This window comes from Meleagris gallopavo, chromosome 1 (assembly GCF_905368555.1).
Source record: "Meleagris gallopavo chromosome 1, MGAL_WU_HG_1.1, whole genome shotgun sequence".
In the NCBI taxonomy this organism is placed as follows: Eukaryota; Metazoa; Chordata; class Aves; order Galliformes; family Phasianidae; genus Meleagris; species Meleagris gallopavo.
Genome location: NC_139404.1, coordinates 193,666,319 through 193,679,134, shown reverse-complemented (window position 1 = coordinate 193,679,134; position 12,816 = coordinate 193,666,319). Strand labels below are relative to the sequence as shown.

The 12,816-nt window shown below is 51.7% G+C and overlaps 1 pseudogene; it reads right to left on the bottom strand.

Moving 5' to 3' along the window:
* Positions 1-10,469: 10,469 nt before the first annotated feature.
* Positions 10,470-11,614, bottom strand: LOC146545862 (olfactory receptor 51H1-like; annotated as a pseudogene).
* Positions 11,615-12,816: the final 1,202 nt, after the last annotated feature.

Below are 12,816 nucleotides of genomic sequence, written 5' to 3'. Positions count from 1 at the left end.
AGAGCAATATAGAAAGACACTGCAAGGAGATGGGGATAACCATGCCTGTGGGACTAAGGCACCATCGTGGGAAGACAAACCAAGGTTAGGCAAGGGGTGGGAGTAGGAACAGGGCGTAGGGCTGCATGGGCATGGAGGCACCACCACAGGTGTTCTTCTGAATATCTCTCAGTATTGGTTTCAGCTGAGCTGAGCCTGCCTCGGGGCAAAGGCACAGAAGAGAGACCCTCCCAGGGTCCTTCCAGACCTGTTTTTTCCACAGGTGTCTGGAAAAGGCATAAGCTGGAGTCTAAAAGGCAGAAGCTGGAGTCTCCTTGGACTGATCCAATCTGAGGGAACAACACAGTTTCTCTTCCTCTGCTTTCCTTATAGCCCAAGCTACATGCACATGTTCATATTTCATGCACCCTGGCACCTCTAGTTTCTTTCCCCTGGGATTCTGACATCATTTACCCTACATGCCAGGCAGCTTCCAGCCTCCTGTGCTGGGAGAATGCAAACTGAGCCGAGAGGAAGCAATGATCTGGTTTGCAAACTTCAGCATCATCCCTGGGAACAGCCAAGGAGAACATTTCTCCTCCTTGCTTACCCTGCACGTGCTGAAATGATGACCCACTTCTGGCATGGATGTACATTGGAGGTTCTCTGAGAGTCAGCATGCTGAGCAGCATGGCAGCATACATTGGCTCATGGAAGGGGTTTATGGGGTCTTCTGGAGATGTCCTGGAGATGGAAATAACTGCTCAGGGTTACCCAGCACAGCCATGGCTGAATGAGGAACCAGACTCAGCCTTCCAGTATAGAACATTCAACACTGATCACCAGAATCTAAGCAACTCTATAATATGCCAACTGTACAGTGTAAGATTGATTTGTCTTGTGCCAGGTATGCTCAGAATCTTGTATTTCCCTCTGATTTCTGACTTGAGTCACCCATGTGCATGAGGCTGCCAGCAATAGTCTTTGCATAGTGTGTTCTCACAGCTGTGCTTTCTGGTTTCCTGCTTAATTCCTTTTCCCAGAAGCACAGAATGTGTATATATATAGGAAAGGATGTGAGGTGTCCATCTATTTTCCCATTTGAAAACAAAAAAAAATTTCCCAGAACCACATATGGGAGGGAATGCAGCTGCCACTTGGCACAGCATCCATCTGTTTGCTGGAAATGTTTATGGTTTGAGCCTAAGCCAGTCCTAATCCTATTTACTGCACGGGACAGAGGTCAGTGCTTGATATCCGATGGACTGTGAGAAAGGATGGTGAGGAGGGGAGGAAGAAATGGGGGTTTGGTCCTCCCATGAAAAGCCCGTGAAAGTTGTTCAAATAAATGCTCATTTGAGATAGGCAAAGGAAACAGGAAAGGGCTTAGTAAGATCCAGAAGGGCAGGAGCACCATGGCTACCTGAAATCACCATACTGACACCGCTTTTGGCTTTACTCCTCTCTCCTGAGAGATTCTTCAGAGATGGGTGACGGACTGACAGTGAGCCCCGTCCATGCACAGATCTGAACTGAGAGGTGAGAATGCACTGCTCTGCAGTGCGGGCAGGGTGGAAGCCTGGGGCTGGAAGAGGGATGGAATGGGATGAGCACAGGGATGGGGATGAGGAGGTCAGTGTTTCTGGCTGCTCCCTGCAGTACTGAGCACGGCACAGCTGGAGCACAGCTCTCAAACAAGGAGCGAAGTGTGCTGCTGCCAAGGTTTCATGTCTCTCCAACGCAGCACTGGGTTGAAGATTGCTCGAGACCATGGAGGTCCCCTTCCACAGGGGGAGGAAGAAAAGCAATGCATGTTCCTCATCCTTCTCTGCTTCAGAAAGCTTCAGAAATGCACAGGCAGTTTGATCCTATTTGTTTGAATGTGTTTTCTTTGGCCACAATGGCTGTGCTGAGCTGGACAAAATTATCCCTGCTGCCTGGATGGAGGGGCTGCAGCACAGAAGGGATGTCCTTTCCTCCTTGGGAGGGTCATGGAATCACAGAATGGCCTGGGTCGCAAAGGAGCACAGTGCTGACCAGTCCCAACCCCCTGCTGTGTGCAGGTCGCCAACCAGCAGCCCAGGCTGCCCAGAGCCACATCCAGCCTGGCCTTGGATGCCTGCAGGGATGGGGCATCCACAGCCTCCTTGGGCAACCTGTTCCACTGCCTCACCACCCTCTGGATGAAAAATTTCCTCCTCATATCCAACCTAAAACTCCCCTGTCTCACTTTAAAACCATTCCCCTTGTCCTATCACCATCAACCCATGTAAACAGTCGTTTACAAGGAGGATTTACAGCAGAGGATGTCCTCTGCTTCCACCAGAGGGGCAGCTGACCACATTGGAACCAACATCTCCAGGCTGTGATGCAACGTTTTTCTACGTCAGCCATCTGCTGAGGCCCTAAAGCAGTTCTGGGGAGGAAAGCTCAGCAGGATTGTGGCTCAGAGCAGCTGCACTGATAAGGGATCCCCATAAGAGTGGGCATCCCTGCTTTGGGGTCCTCCTGCTTGGGTTGCAGTAAGCATGTGGGGGCAGGATTCAGGTGAAGGGCAGCTGTTAGAGATGAGGTTATATGAGTACTTGGATCAGGACGTGGAGAAAGGTTTTGCTGCAGACATCATCTGCATGATGCTGTGTGCTGTGTGAACATCACCTTTTCACAGCCAGGAATCTGAATATGGCCAAAGGGAGAAAGAAGGTCCTCTCTTCTGTTCAGCCTGCTCTGTGCCTGGTGCTAACACTCAGCAGCACCACATCCCAGCTTCCCTTCTCTTGATCCCTTGGCAGTTCAGCCACAGAAGTCCAGCAGCCATTTGAGATATCTCAGGCATTTCAGTGCAGGGCTTCTAGGCAACTTCCAAGCTGCAGAAGACCTTCTGGCTCCAGCCCCGTGCTGTGTGCCCTGCAGGAAAGCACTGTGCAGTAGCTGTGATTAACCCTCTCAGGCCCTCCCAGGCTCTGCTGTACAACTGCATTTCTCTTTTTAGTGTTTATCTTCCTGGTGCTCAGACATTTTTCCAAATGATTCTTAGTTTTTGTGGGTTTGCACCCACAGTGACAACTCAGTTCATCTGGGGACATGGTGAGTGAGCACGGTGGGATGGGTTGGGTCAACTCTTTTAATGGGTAGATAACAGCAGGACAAGGGAAATGGTTTGCAGTTGAAGGAGGGCAGATTGAGTTGGATGACAGGGGGAAGTTCTTTAGAGAGAGAGTGGTGAGGTGCTGGAACAGCTGCCCAGAGAGGCTGTGGATCCCCGTCCATCCCTGCAGGTGTTCAAGGCCAGGTTGGATGGGGCCCTGGGCAGCCTGGGCTGCTGTGAGATGTGGAGGTTGGTGGCCCTGCCTGTGGTGGGGGTTGGAGCTTCATGGTCCTTGAGGTCCCTTCCAACCCAGGCCGTTCTGTGTGTGATTCTGTGTGTGGGTGGGGTTGGATTTGGGGATCACAGAGGGCTTTTCCAACCCTAAGGATTCTGTGATATTCCATGATTCTATGATTCTGGGACTCAGTGATGCCTGTCTCTGTGATACCCAGAGGGGTGTGCAAAGGAACTCTTCATTCAGTGCTGCTGATAAAAGTCAGCTTTCTGCTGGAGACCTGCAGTCTCCAACTCTATTCTCCATTCCAGCCCACCCCATTTTAACTTCCCCACCTGCTAGATAATGTGGGTGACCTCAGCGCAGAGCCTGGGGCACACAGTGCCTTGCAGCACCTTCTCCTGCAGGGAACAAAGAGTTAAGGCCTTACAAAGCTCTTTCAAGCCCGTGCTCCAGAGGGCCAAACCATCTGGACTTTTCAGCAGAAAAAATAGTGTCTCTAATTGAAATCTCCACAAAAGCGCTGGGCGAAGCGGAGTTGTGTCAGCCAATTTCCTGTGCTGCCCCGAGTGGCACAGATGAGATCCTCAGCCACAGCGACGGAGCGCCTGCATGGGCAAACATTGACATATTTAATGCCTGGCTGACCACGGCAGGTAAATAATCCAGTGAGGGGATTCGGAAAGTGCAGGAGGGACAGGGAGTTCTGTGCAAAGAAAGCAAACCCTCTGCTTTTAGTGTGTGGGGTGGAAAATCAAACAAGGTGAGAGAAATCGGCAAACACTGTGAAGCCTTCGATCTCGTTTTCCTGTTTAAGAGAAGCTGGTGGACAAAGGTGACTCAGAGCAGCAGAGGGGTGAACGTGGGTCAGCACGACCTGCAGACGATTTGGTGAAATGCAGGCTGGAGCAGCACCATGTACAGCACGTCCCAAACCTCCACCAACACAATGACACTCTCTGAGGGCTGCAAACAGGAGTTGGGATGCAGAGAGTTCGCCCTGCTTGGGAGGAACACTGAGGCAGAACTGAGGAACTCGCTGCTCTGGGCGTCACCTCTGTGTCATCCCAGAGTGCTCCTGGCACCCAGCACGTGTGCTGTGACTGGCAGACAGGAGAACTCCTCACAGTGGGAATGGCCATCAGCAGGAGGGAGCACTGCATGGGGACGGGGCCATTGGGCGTGGTGGGGATGGGCTGGGGCTGCACTTGGTCATCTTGGATGTCTTTTCCAACTGTAATAATTCTGAGAGCCGTAGTGACCATTCAATTGCCAAAGCAGCATGGAAAGCAGCTACAGCCATCTAGGACAGTGAAACTCAAAGGAATAAAGGAAAAATCAGTGTGGGAAGAAAGGATTGTTCCATGTACCAGCATTGTTGTGACTAGAAAAGCAGTTTTTGCCTCCCCTTCTGTCTCCAGCAGAGAGGGAAATGTCTCCTGCTGTTAGATGTGAGCTGCTCTTTTCTTGCAAGAGGTGACAGAGGAGGGCTCAGGCACCTGAACTCCTATGGAAAGCCTTCACTGAGTGCATAAAATGGGGTCCAATGACTCCAAGTATTTGCTGGGTGCAGGAACAGGCATCATCTGCTCTGCAGGAGTGTTTCCTTCTCAGAAAAAGAGGAATGGTACAAATCAATTAACACGTGGTCTCCAGTTTGTCTGGTCCCATCTCAGGCAAGGTGGATGAGAGTAATGGCCGTAAGCTGCACCAGAGGAGGGTCAGGTTGGATATTAGGGAAAGTCCCTTTTCCAAAGGATATCACCATCTCCAAGGGTGACCATCCCTGGGGATGTTCCAGAGCTGTGGGGATGTGGCACTGGGAGATGTGGGCAGTGGGCATGGCGGGGTGGTCTGGTGTTGGTCTGGTGATCTTGGAGGGTTCTTCCAATTCAACAATTCTCTGGTTTTATGATTCTATGAACCATGGTGCATGTGTGCCTCAGCAACTTCACATTTGTCTTTACCAGGTGTAGATAGATAAAAAATTCCAAAGCATCAATCTAAGAAAGTGGAACAGACTTTGGGTTTTGATCTCACCAAAGCTTTTCATATTCCCAAGCTTGAAATCATTTCATTCTGATAAGGTCAAATGTGTTGATTCACCTTTATCAGCCTGCTGGCCAGGCGGGTTGGCATGGTCCCTCAGAAAGCAGAGCAGCAGTCGGGCTTACGCCACGATTTTAAGAAGATATCAGCACTGGGAGCAGAGCTATGAAATGGGTAAGTTATTCTGCCAAACTGTTATTGCTTTCCAAAATAAATTACTGTGACACCACCAGGCTGGTGGAAATTCAGGCTGGCGGTTGAGAGGCATTATCAGATGGCTGCTGTTAAAAGGGAGCACGATAAGAGCCAAGCAGATCTGATAATTGAGATACGAGTTACTGCTGTCGAGTGAAGTCATAATCTCATTGCTGCTAACGGAATTACTTCTTTTTTCTAGCTCATTAGGATGGACATCTGATGATGGAAGACACTTTTTGCTGGGCAATAGTTTCTGGCACTACAGCCCAGAGTTGGTAATGCAGTGCCCTGCAATAGAAGCAGAAATGAATGCCCACCAACTGCCCTCGATCATCAAAGCCATGATGCTACAACGGTGTGCTGCCCGTCCCGTGCTGATCACAGAACTCATAGGCAATTTGGTCAAAAGAGACGTGAAGAGGTCATCTGGTCCATCCCTCACACTGGGCTGGGATTAACTTTCTCCTTCTGCAAGAACCTGACACGATGGAATAGCCAAACCCAACCAAGGTGCCATGAGGAGGAGAAGGGCATGAGAGAGCCCAGCCCTGGGGACCAGGCATGGGCTGACCACGTACCCTTCAATCAGGGGCAGTGGCACACACGGAGCCTCACTTCCCTCCCACAGCTGGAAATTAGGATTATTCTGCAAATCCGGGGACCTGCACAGCACAATGCAATGCTGACTCATGAACTGGATCTTCTGGAGAGATACCAATGGGCCAAAAGCAGGCGCACAACCCAGGGAGCTCTCAGGATCCTCCAATGTGTCACAGTCCCAGGGTGAGATTTAAGATGAAGGCTTCCCTGTGGAGGATGTAGTTTCAAAGAGGGGGATTTAATTTGAGGTTCACTTGCCTGAGACTGCAGAGCTGCTCAGTCCACCATAGCGGAGAGACTCTGCAGAGATTGCATTGGCTCATCGCCTCTGACTGTCATAGGAGCCCACATGTAGTCCCAAATTTGGGTCACCGAATGCAGAAGAAACTCAGACTTCATTGAGAAAAGGTGGATTTCTAGAGTTTTTCTGAAAAGCTGTATCCCCTTTTAGTTGCCCCTACATTGCATACTTAAAATGTCCAACTCATTGGCCTCAGCTATGACCTACTTCATGCTAAAGGCTGAAACTGATGTGTGAAATCTGTCTGCATGGAGATAAAAGCTGCTCTGCATGGTGGTGTGCAAACATGTGGATATGGAGGTACAAGGAGAGGATGCTGTGGTTTAAAACAAGGTCAGAAGGGGAACTCATGTCCAGTTCCAAAGAAAAACCAAACTGCTTCCCACTGAATGTGTCCCCTTCTCAGCATCACTCCATTTGTGTTGATTTACTACAAAGTCCCTGAAATTAAACAAAAACTCCTGACTGTGAAATCCCATGATACACAAATAGAGGAGCTGAATGGTTACTGTAAAAATAAAAAAAATCTCCCAAGTATCTCAGTGGTGTGCAGCAGTGTATCCCAGAACTGACCTGGGTTGTTTATGGTCTGTAACTCCATCAGCACCGTCAGGGCAGAGCAGATGAGACTGTGCTGCTGTGAGGAGCCTTCTCTCTTTCTTGGAAGGAAATCTGTGAGATTTGTTGATTCAAACATTATCTGAAACCATTGCAAGGGAGATGCATGGTTTGCTTTTCCAGTAGGAAATCTGCACCAATTACAATGTGAGATGGGGAAAAAAATATATAAATATTGATCAACATAAGAAGCAAGTGAGGCAGTGATTGGACGTGGTTTATTTTCTCATCCTTTCATAGCATCATCAGAGTCACTGCACTGACCCGGCCACGGCAGTGCTGGTGTAAAGCTGACAACTTACGCTTTTTGCTGGCAAGAGAGGATTTGGTGAACTTGCAAGCATAATACGTAGGTGGAGGGCTGAGCAAGTGCAGAAAAGAAAAAGGGATCGACAGCTGGAAAGCATAGAAAATTCGGAATGTACATTATTACTTTGGGCGCCATTGACGGAAAGTCAAACACTGAAAAGCAAACAGTGAAGGTTAGGAAGGCATGCGGTCCTGGCGGTTATTGCAGGAAGGCTGCACATGGTTGTGACTCAGAGGCAGTGGGGCAGCAGTGGGTCTGGGGGCTGCTGCACTGCTGATGCACGCCTCAGGGCTGCGTTTCCATTGCAGACCTGCATCCACAGCAGCAAGGTGCATGGAGACATGAGTCCAGAAAGGAGGTGAGGTGGTCTTAAAGTAAATGCAGATGTAGAATGCAAAGAAATTAACGTCACAATAGCATCATGCAGAGTGTGAGCGAAGGGTTGGGGTCCCATTGGAACTGCTGTATGGATGGCAATGGAGAGGTGTGGGCAGGGTGGTGGCACAGAGTCCCACTGTCATCCAGCACTGCTGTCTGCAATGAACAGAGCTTTCCGCAGTGAGCCCCACGGTGGATTCTGCCTGTAGGGAAGTGGTAAAATCCACCACCAGAGCTGTCAGCAGTTGACTGCCATCAGTTGCATTGATCCCAAAGCAGTCCAGGGAATTGCTTTGCACTCACAGGCTGCAAACAGTAGCTCTTCTCCCCAGCACCCGCAGTCTGAGTCACTGCAATTAGCAGAACACTCAAACTCATGTCAGATTGCCTGTCTGCAATACCATGTGTGATGCTTGCACAGTGTCACACTGCTGAGAGCTCAGACCCCATGGGAAGGTCAACCCAACCTTGTCCAGGTCAAAGCAGCCAGGGAACCTCAGCAGGAGAATGGAAAAACCCTGTGCACAGCTTGTCTGGGTGATGACGCTGAGGGGATACAGATGATGAAGGTTTGCTCCTCTGTCACCCAAACCCCGGCCATGGAAGTTGCAGGCAGCCCAGATCACTGTGCAGCTCAGCTCACAGAATTACAGAATCATAGGATGGTGATTTGTGGAAGGAAGGGATGCCATTCAGAGGAACCTCAACAGGCTTGAAGGGTGGGCCTGGGAGAATCTAATGAGGTTCAACAGAAGAAAGTGCAAGATTTGGCACTTGGGCCGGGGGAATCCCAGGCATCCATACAGACTGGAAGGAGCGGTCCTTGAGAGCAGCCCTGCAGAGAAGGACCTGGGGGTCTTGATGGAGGAAAAGCTGAACATGAGCCAGCAGTGTGCTCCTACAGCTCGGAAAGCAAATGGGATCCTGGGCTCCATCAGCAGAGGGGTGGCCGGCAGGGACAGGGAGGTGATTGCAGTACTGATCATCTTTGTGCTCCTCTGGACCCTCTCCAACAGCTCCCTGTCCTTCTTGTCTGGAGGTCCTCAGACCTGGACGCAGTGCTGCAGATGGGGCCTCACAAGAGCAGAGCAGAGGGGGACGATCACCTCCCTGTCCCTGCTGGCCACCCCTCTGCTGATGGAGCCCAGGATCCCATTTGCTTGTACCAGCTCCTTGGTCCTCCCCTGGTGCAGCTGCATGCTGGGCTGCAGACATCTGTTTTACAAACCCTGGGGAAAATTACAGGAGAAATTTCTGGCAGCTTCTCACGTTCACATTTCCCTGCAGCCACCTTTATTTCTGCTCCGAGGTTGTTTCTCCTGCAGAGGCCGATGTCTGAGTGACACAACCCTTTGCAGCATGCACAGGAGCAGTGTTGGCTGCTTTTGCTTCTCAGCATCTCACAGGCAGTGGAGGACACAGAGCATTTCCTTTGGCCAATGAAAAAGAAAAATCCAAGTACAGTTTTCCTGTAACTCTCACATTTGCAAAAAAAAAAAAAAAAAATTGCCCAGGCACCTATCTCCCTTTCACTTCAATGGTCCTTTCCGTGTGTGCATTCTCCATAGCAGCTCTCAGAACAGCTGAGGAAAGCTCCAGCCCTGACCTCACAGCTCCTTGCACAGCTGCACACCTCCTGCCCTGTGCCTGTGCTGGAATCAGTGCTCTCCTCTGCTCCATCCCTCAGTGCTGCTCATCCCACCCTGCCTGGTGCTGGTGGGTCTTTCTCCTCCTCTTAACTCTGCTCCCCCTTTCTGGAGCCCTCATCTCCTGGGATGTGCTGCTGCTCCCAGGGGGTGAGTGCACAAATGCAATGGGGAAACAGTTTGGGGCACATCAGCAGCCCCAGCCTTGGGGTGTAGCCACGCCTGGATGCCATCACACCGCAGCAATGCCCCATCTGGGATGCTGAGCATGTGTGAGCAGAGCTGCAAGAGGGCTGGGAGCAATGATGCAGCATTTGGCAAAGCTCTTCTGGAACTGTCCCAGGTCAGGTTTTGCACTCACTGACATATGAGATAACCCAGAGGAGGGGAGCAGACCGTGATGAAGGATTGAAGGAGGCAGAAGGAAATGGACAAGATAGTTGGCTGTGGTCAGCAGGCAGGATGAAGTCGCAGGGATTGGGCTTGCAGGGAGGTTTATTTTACACAACCAAAGGGTGTTGGACAGCAGGTGGATCACCTTGGGACAGCATGGGGGCTCATCTAGTGAAAGGGGCAGCTCAGCCAGATTGGGGGTGAAGAGTATCCATGACACATCATGAAGGAAACATGGGAAAGTAGCCACAGAAAACACCATGTCACAGGATGTGTTGGACTGCGCTGCGTGCATATTGCACCCCAAGCCAACCTACCTTCATTGAACCATAGCCTGGGAGTGGGGAGGAGTTTCTGGGGTGCTCCCAAAGAGTTACAGGCAGAGAGGATGATAATATGAGACAGCAAAGAGCATACACTCCCCTTGCAGACCCTGCAAGGAGATGGGGCTTAGCTCCCTGGCTTTGTGTCCTCAGCCATTAGATCATGTCTGTTCTTCATAATAGCCAAGCTGAGAAACGTATGATTCATATAATGAAGGCTGCAGAGTCTCATGTGATCACATAGCCCTGGGAACTGTGAGCTCTGTGCAATCAGTGGATGTGAGGAGGCTCGTAATTAAAAGCACAAGTCTGGCAGCATTGTTTGTACTCCTTCAGAGCCTGAATCTGCCATCAGAGTGACTCCTTGGCTGCTCCCAGCAGCCTCCTCCCCCACCTGCAGGGAGGAGAGCACCACTGTGCACCCAGCTCTGCCCTCCAAAGTGAACTGCAGTCATCCATCCCTCCATGGGGAGGAAAAGAGCTGTGTTGCAAAAGGGGTGACAGGTTTCTCCTGGAGTGTTTTTTTCTCCAGGATAAGGCATTGCCTGTGAGAAACCCATCTGCAGAGGAAGGAAGGAGCCCTCCCCAGCACTGGATGTGCTGCTGGACTTCCCTCTGGCTGAGCAGGATGAGGACCTGATGCTCCTCCAGATGTGCACCAGCAAGTTCAGCACTAGGATTCGGGAATCAGCCATGAGCATGGGATCAGGGGCAGCAGGTGTCTTCTGGATCTGTAAGTGACAAACAGGGTGATGAGCACGATGTAGAACACCGGGATGGCACTGAGCTGGGAGGTGCACGTGCTGAAGGATTTAGCTCGTGCCTCCCAGGAGACGATGCTTAGGATGGCCCTGATGATTATGGCGTAGGACAGAAGGATGCTCAGGGAGCATCACGACCATTACCCATACAGACTGTTCACCCAGCACATCAGTCTCAGCATGTCCTGATGATCCCTGTCCTCCTTTACAGGAGTGGAACTGCAGTTGGGACCTGCAGAAGGGCATCTTCTTGATGAGAACAGCAATGGAGAGCACTGTGCAGATGCCCTGCATGAAAATTGCCTCCATCTTCATTATCAGAGACCGGTCAGGACAGACCATAGTGCAGAGAGTGGTAGATAGCAATGAAGCAGTCAGAGCATGGCCACCAGGATCCCGGAGTCTATGGTGGAGATGTAGATGGAGTACATCTGGACAACGCATGTCTCAAAACAGACAGAACTCTACTTAGACCAGAAAATGGCCAACATGGTGGGCAGGGTGGAGAGAGGCAAGTCCAGTCACAGTCAGCATGGAGAGGAAATAGTGCATGGGAGCATGGAGGCTGTCTTTATCAGTCTTTATCATGTGAAGTAAGGTGCCGTTTCCCAGGAGCGTGAGGAGGGAGAGGCAGCAAAGAAGCAATGCCATCCAATGGCTGCTCAGCAGCACACCAGGAATCCCAGTGAGGGTGAAGGTCAGGGAGCTGGATTTGGTCCTGTTAAAAGCCAGCATCTCATGTGCTGAGGGGTCAGGAAATAACAGCATCCCAGAATGACAGCCCTGCTGTGACACAGCCCACACACCCCACTGCAGCAGTGCGGGGAGGACCAGCTCCTGAGAGCCAAGAACTGTTGCTCTTTGGCACATGAACAGGGACACCCACAGCTCCGTTAGTGTTCAGTGCCCTTTCCAGCCTGACCTTGAGTGCCTCCATGGAGGGGACACCCACCACCTCTCTGGGCAACCTGTGCCAGTGCCTCTCCACCTTTATTACAAAAAACTTTTTTCTTATACCCAATCTAAATCTCCCCTCTTTTAGTTTGAAACCTCTCGACATCCATTGTGTCAATCAAGGAAAATCCACTGGGCCAGCCCTGGGATCACAGACTGGGCTGTGCACAGCAGACAAAGAAAGAGCAGTGTGGCATTTAACACCACTCCCTTGGTTGTAGCCCCAGTCTTCAGCTACATCAGGCTTCAGAGGCTGAGTGCTCACCCCTCTGAGAAGAGCCTGAAAGCAGTTCAGCTGTGGGCAGAGCAGGAGTTTGGGGGAGGAAAGCGGATGGGGATAGGGATGGGGATGGGGATGGGGATGGGATGGGGATGGGGATGGGGGATGGGATGGGATGGGATGGGATGGGATGGGATGGGATGGGATGGGATGGGATGGGATGGGATGGGATGGGGTGGGATAGGATGGGATGGGATGGGGATGGGATGGGATGGGATGGGGTGGGATGGGGTGGGATGGGATGGGATGGGATGGGATGGGATGGGATGGGATGGGATGGGGTGGGATGGGGTGGGGTGGGATGGGGATGGGATGGGATGGGGTGGGATGGGATGGGATGGGGTGGGGTGGGGTGGGATGGGGTGGGATGGGGTGGGATGGGGTGGGGTGGGGTGGGATGGGATGGGGTGGGGTGGGATGGGGTGGGATGGGGTGGGGATGGGATGGGGATGGGATGGGGATGGGGTGGGATGGGATGGGGAGGGGATGGGATGGGGTGGGGTGGGGATGGGATGGGGATGGGATGGGGATGCGATGGGATGGGGTGTGATGGGGTGGGATGGGATGGGGTGGGGTGGGATGGGGTGGGGATGGGGTGGTGGGGGGATGGGATAGGGATGGGATGGGGTGGGAATGGGATGGGGATGGTGGGGATGGGATGGGGATGGGATGGGGATGGGGATGGGGATGGGGATGGGGATGG